The 6811-nt window shown below is 44.7% G+C and overlaps 1 long non-coding RNA gene across 1 annotated transcript; it reads right to left on the bottom strand.

Annotated features, from left to right (window-relative positions):
- Nucleotides 1-5611: 5611 nt before the first annotated feature.
- On the bottom strand, nt 5612-6058 carry LOC117438229 (uncharacterized). The gene is made up of 2 exons (XR_004550671.1): nt 6028-6058; nt 5612-5664 (listed from the first exon to the last, which is right to left on the bottom strand). It is a non-coding gene; the product is annotated as an uncharacterized lncRNA (long non-coding RNA).
- Between the last annotated feature and the right edge of the window lie 753 nt (nt 6059-6811).

The raw sequence follows: 6811 nt of genomic DNA on the forward strand, positions 1-6811 counted from the left end.
GTTTTGTTTGGGTTTTTTTTGGTAGGTTTTGGTTTTGTTGTTTTGCGGGGGGGTGTGTGGGGGTTTTTTGTGTCATTTTGTTTGGTCGCTTGGTTTTGTTGGTTTGGTTGGTTTGGTTTGTTTTTTTTTTGTATCAAGTACTCTGAAATTTGTGAGATACATGTTCAGAAGGGGAGAAAGGAAGGAGAAGGAACCGTTTTGTGGCAGAGAAAAGTGACTTCACCTAGAAGGTAGTTTCTCTTACCTCTTAAACCACATCTGTTTCAGAGTTAATTTCTGTCAGCCTAGCCATGAATAGACATGTAGAATCATTGAATGATTTGGGTTGGAAGTGACCTTAAAGCTCATCTAGTTCCAACCCCCTGCTATATGCAGGGATGCCTTCCACTAGACCAGGTTGCTCAAAGCCCCATCCAACCCAGCCTTGAACACCACCAGAGTTGGGGCAGCGACAGCTTCTCTGGGAAACCTGTATATGTATTACTTATGCTAAAGGAGGACAAAATCAAGCAATAGTCATAAGGTGTAGGAATGCAGATGACTTGCAAAATCTAACTGGAATAATAAGCTGTACAAAGATACGTAAGGTCATAAATACAAAACCCCCTTTTATTGCTATGTGCTCAAATAAAAGCAACAAGTCCATGTTCCTTGTAGAATGTTGTGTTTTTCTGTGCTAGCAGACATGTCTTTGTCTGTCTGAACTTGCTTATGTGAATGTGCACTCTTACTCTGAATGGCAAATGCAGTTGCAGAAGGCTTAATTGACTGTCTGGAATGGGTTTATAGGGGTTTTTTTCTGCCTTTCAATGAGTTAATAGTATATATTCTTTAGCTCCAGAATATTGGTGTTCAATCGCATATTTTGAAATGGATGTGCAAGTTGGAGAAACATTTAAGGTCCCTTCAAGCTGTCCAATTGTTACTGTTGATGGATATGTGGATCCTTCTGGAGGAGACCGTTTTTGCCTGGGCCAGCTTTCCAACGTGCATAGAACAGAAGCTATTGAGAGAGCAAGGTATTCTGCAGAGCCCAAAAGCTCCAGCTGTCTGTGGTGTTTGATAACATCTTGTTTTCCCTTCATTGTGTGCCTCCCTTTGAAAATTAGAGTTTGGTATGTTTCTTTTAACTGAATTAACCAATAGTTAATAGATATAAAAAAGAGGCATACTCTATATAGTCCGCTATACAGAGTGTATCTTTTTAAGCCACTGCTGTAATACATTCAAAATGTGACCTGTGTGACAAAGACCTTCAGTGCTTTGCCGTAGCATGTTGCTTTTCATTGCTCTCAAAGGTTGTGCCATCCAGGAAAAATTAGCAACTTGTGCCATTATTATGGAATCCTAGAATGGTTAGGGTTGGAAGGGACCTTAATGATCATCCAGATCCAACCCTCCTGTCCTGAGCAGGGGCACCTTCCACTAGACCAGCTTGCTCAAAGCCCCATCCAACCCAGCCTTGAACACTGCCAGAGTTGGGGCAGCCACAGCTTCTCTGGGAAACCTGTGCCAGTGTCTCACCACCCTCACAGGGAATAATTTCTTCCTAATGTCTAATATAAATTTACCCTCTTTCAGTTAAAAGCCATTTCCCACTGTCCTGTCACTACAGGCCCTTGTAAAAAGCCCCTCTCCAGATTTCTCATAGGCCCCCTTTAGCTACTGGAAGAATGTTATAAGGTCTCCATGCAGCCTTCTCTTCTCTAGGCTGAGGAAGCCCAACTCTCAGCCTGTCTTCATAGGAGAGGTGCTCCAGCCCTCAGAGCATCTTCATGGCCCTCCTGTGTACTCACTGAAGCAGGTCCACATGTCTTGTGGGGGCCCCAGAGCTGGGGTCTCACGAGAGCAGAGGGGAAGAATCATATCCCTTGACCTGCTGGCCACTCTCCTTTTGAAGCAGCCCTGAATGCAGTTGTTTTTCTGGGCTGCAAGTGCACACTGCTGGCTCATGTTGAGCTGCTTGTCAATAAACACCCCCAAGTCCTTCTCCTCAGGTCTGCTCTCAATCCCGTCTCTGCCCAGCCTGCAGTTGGGATTGTCCCGACCCAGGTGCAGGACCTTGCATTTGGCCGCCTTGAACTTCATGAGGTTTGCACTGGCCCACCTCTCCAGCCTGTCAAGGTTCCTCTGGGTGGCATCCCTCCGGATGGCATCCCTCCAGTGTGTTGACTGCACCACACAGCTTGGTGTCATCAGTAAACTTGCTGAGGGTGCACTCAATCGCACTGTCCATGTTGCCGACAAAGATGTTGAACAGCACCAGTCCCAATACTGACCCCTGAGGGACATCGCTTGTTACTGGTCTCCATTTGGACATTGAGCTGCTGACCACAACTTTCTGCATGTGGCCATCCAGCCAGTTCTTTATGCGTGGGGTGGTCTATCCATCAAATTTGTCTCTCCAGTTTAGAGACAAGGGTGTCGTGCTGTTACCATGAAAGTTAGTCAGACAAACTCTCTAAGATTCAATTGGGAGTTTTAGAAAGCAGCATTCTTTATTGCAGCGCTGGGTGCATACATGAATCATTTTGCAAAGGTGAGTTCACCCGTTACTCGCCAGCAGCAGCTATGTATTTATCATACTCATGCATATGTACAGCTTTTCTGTGAAAATATTTACATATTCATGAGACTCCCAGGAACTAATTATAATATATGCATTCTAATTACACGTGCATTTACTTGCTGAGTGGGGGTGTCTGGTGGTCACTGATAATCTTCCTCCTTGTGCTTACTGAATGACCTCAGTGATTGCGCATGCTCGGAAGGTCCTAGTACTGAGTTAGCAATTGGTATGTCCTTGCTTCTGTTCTGTTCCATGTCGAGCGCTAGAGAAACCCCAAGTGTCAGACCCTGTTTTGTTCATAATCCTAAGAGTGAAATTAAGACGCAAATGAGGTCAAGTACCGTAACTGATCAGTTGATTTATTAGAAAAAGACAGTTATTATAAGAAAGGGAAATTATTGTAATAAAGGGGATAGCAATAGGACAGATTGGGGAAAAAAGGAGAAAAGAAGCTAGGATTCAGGGTGCAGAGAGAGAAGGGAGGTAGTCACCACCGTGCATCCAGCGGTGTCCTGGGGATCCATCGTCATCTGAGGTGGTGGGAGTCCTCCAGGGTCCATAGTCACTGTCAGAGCAGAGTGTCTCCAAGAGTCTGTAGTAGTCATTGGAGGTGGGTGTCCTCAAGGAGGTGTCCTGGAGTTGTCTCCTTGAAGGTACGCTCATGGAGTTGTCCTGATGGAGTTGCCCACATGGCGATGTCTCTTTGAAGGTGTGCTTCTGGAGTTGTCCTCATGGCAATCTCTTCTTTTGGTGATTACCTTTCCCCCCTTTATAATGAGCTGGGGAGGGAGGGGAGCACCTCTGTTCTTAATGTGACACATTGCACGTTCCTGGTGGACCAGTTTCGCTGGTCTTGCAGCCAGCTCTTCAGCTGCACCTGTCTGCAGCAGTTCTTGGGATAATGGGCAGCAATTCCTCACACCGATCCTCGAGATAATGGACAGAAGAGTCTTATCTCAGTTCTTTCCCACTCATCTCTGGGGCAATGGATGGTGGAGACACCATTCAGCTCCTCACACCCTTCTTCCAGGCAATTGCCAGATTCGATTGGCCCTTTGGAGACACTTCCCTTTGACACACACACAGATTTACGTTAGCAGAGTAATATCAGAGAGTGCAGCAGCATGCTGAAGATGCCAATGACAGTGAGGGACTAACCGAAGAAATTTCTTACAGTGGAGTTCTCCCACCCTCTTAATTTGTTCCATTACCTGCTTTGTAACAGTACCATCATATTAGAATCTTTCTACCTTTTGCCTTAGCATCTTCTAGCAGCTGCTGCAAATTTGCATATTCTAACATCTCTTTTACAAGTGACAGTTCCATACAATACAAGGTATAGTTTCTTATTAGCAACTGGCTAGTAAATACAAGTGGTTTTATATGCAAAATCACAACCTCTAATAATAGCTACTTTACAAGCATGCATATTCAAGCTGTTACTTTTCAGTTGGCCCCAAGTGATGTTTTACAATCATTCATTTCTCTCTATCTTGTTCTGCTTGGGGTTTTCAAGGTCAGCTCCTGTAGCTGATGCATCAAGTTCTTCCATTCATCTGTCCAGCTCATGGCAAAGCTTGACAAACTTTGCAGGCAGCCGCCGTGGACCTGTAGGTATTAGGACAGAAATATACCCCTTCCTCCGGGTTATCAGTTCTTGAGAAGTAGACAGGTCAAAGTGACTCCTTAAAGCAGAAGCATTCTAATGCAAAGGGGATGTGAAGCAGCTGCAGAAGTAAACTGTACAGTGTTAACAGTCAAGTTTGCTGTAGCATTACCCTTTTTTTTTTTTGATCACACATGCATATTGTCTGGAAAACAAGCTTGAAGTAATATACATCAAAACTACAGAAAACTACAGTCATTAATAACAGCTAGAGTGAGTTAATTATTTAGCATGCATAAAATTCTTACCCAATAAGCATAAAAACTATTACATGAACCCAACAACAAAACAAAACACTGTCTGCCCTCATCACACACACACACACGCTTGGGATCCCACAAGCACACTTCACCCAACTACAATATTCGAAACACAAAATCCATACAATCATTACTCCCTCTACACAGTCCCACATAGAGAGCATAGCACAAGGACCTTGTGAAGAGTATCAGGAAATCAGCTCCGAGAAGCATCATTGCAGTGCGAGGTGGCAGGCTCAACCTTAGCGGGCGTCCCCGCAGAGGCTCTGCCTCCCTCACATCGCATGAGGCTTCGGCTTTTATACTGACCAAAAAGCACACTCATTCCGACACAGGTGGCCAGCCTATGTTGGAAGAAGTGGTCAGCCATATCTATAAAGGTCTCCAAAGGTCACTGGAAACATGGATATACTTATATTCACTAACTTCTAGCTCATAAGCATAACAGACCAACTTCGTGCAAAAGGGTAACCTAACCCATAATCGTAATTTATATTTTAAACACTCATGAGAGACCCACAGTTCACAAGACCCATGTATTGGATAAATTACAGAATCACAGAATCCCAAGGGTTGGAAAGAACCTTGAAAAATTCAGTCCAACCCCCTGCAAGAGCAGGGTAACCCAGAGTACGTCACACAGGAACTTGTCCAGGCGGACCTTGAATATCTCCAATGTAGGAGACTCCACAACCCCCCTGGGCAACCTGTTCCAGTGCTCTGTCACTCTTACAGTAAAGAAGTTCAGAGTTTGTCCAGTTAACTCATTCAGCTGTTGACAAGGGGGATATCCTGGTTCTCCTTTGGTGCTGCTGGCTCTTTCCAGGGCTTCACCCACCGAGCTGGCACCCACCGCAGGCCAGAGTCTGTAATTACACACATATATCCTCGACCACTTAATTTTACTTCCACAGGACCCTTCCAAACACCAGTTTCCATGTCCTTGTATTGGACCAGGATACCCTGAGTCTTATTCATATAACCTGAGCCTAACGCCTGGCCATGTATTACAGCAGGAGGGTCATTAAAGTCTCCTGTTAGTCGCAAGAAATTCATAACATATACAGCTTTCTGTATTCTTGCTACCGGCGTAAGCCCTTCTTCCCCCTTTTTTTGTTTTTCCAATAACTGTTTCAGTGTTTGATGTGTTCGTTCAATGATAGCTTGTCCTGTAGGAGAATGAGGAATACCAGTAACATGAGAAACGCCCCAATTGCTCAAAAATTTAGAAAGTGTTGAAGAAGAATAGCTAGGTGCATTGTCTGTTTTGAGCTGTAAATGTACTCTCATAGCTGCAAAGCAGCCACATAGATGCATAATTACATGGCGTGCTGTTTCGCCAGCCAGGGGAGTGGCCCATACGAAGTGAGAAAAGGTGTCAATAGTGACATGGACACACTTCAATTTTCCAAAAGAAGTCACATGGGTCACATCCATTTGCCAAAGCTGAAGAGGTTGAAGGCCTCGAGGATTAACCCCAAGGCCTATGCCCACTGCTTGGCCCTGACAGTCAGGACAAGACTGTACAATACCTCGGGCATCTGTCAAGGACAGGCCGAACTGTCAAACCAACATTTTTGCCGATTGGTGGAAGAAGGCATGAGATGTCCGGGCTTGTTGAAAAATATCTACTGGTGGCCCTGCCCATGCTGGAGCAACTAATTTATCTGCCTTATCATTCCCGTCGCAAAGGCTTCCGGAAAGGCCCGAGTGGCTGCGAATATGCATAATAAAATATTCACATTTACGACTATTTACAAGATGTAACAGAGTTTTCAATAGGGTCCACAATCTGCGGTTAGTAACCTCTTGTAAAATTGCCCTTTCTAGATGCTGAACAATTCCTACAACATATAAGGAGTCGCAGACGATATTAAGTGGTGTATCAGGCCATCGTTGGAACACCGCAACGACGGCACTTAGTTCCAACGTTTGTAGTGAATCGGTGGATTGGCCCGGTATTTTCTGTTCCTTCCAACCATCCTCTGCTTGCCAAACATATCCAGCCATGTGATTGCTTTTGCTAGCATCTGTAAACACAGTTATACCTGAAACAGGCTTGCTGGTATAAAAGGTAGCATCTGCATATCGGTTGTTCTTTAGTACTGTGAACAATTTATGAGGTGGAAAATGTACACTAATTTGGCCAAAGAAATCAATTAAGGCAATTTGAAAGGCAGTGCAAGATTGCCGTGCCCAATCCAACCATATTTTGGTAAGAGGTAAACAAAGTTGTGATGGATCACTGCCTAGGATTTCCCGGCAACGTGCACGGCCTCGCGTGATTAAAAGGGCAAATGCTTCCAATCGCGTAGT

This window comes from Melopsittacus undulatus (genome assembly GCF_012275295.1).
Source record: "Melopsittacus undulatus isolate bMelUnd1 chromosome W unlocalized genomic scaffold, bMelUnd1.mat.Z SUPER_W_unloc_2, whole genome shotgun sequence".
In the NCBI taxonomy this organism is placed as follows: domain Eukaryota; kingdom Metazoa; phylum Chordata; class Aves; order Psittaciformes; family Psittaculidae; genus Melopsittacus; species Melopsittacus undulatus.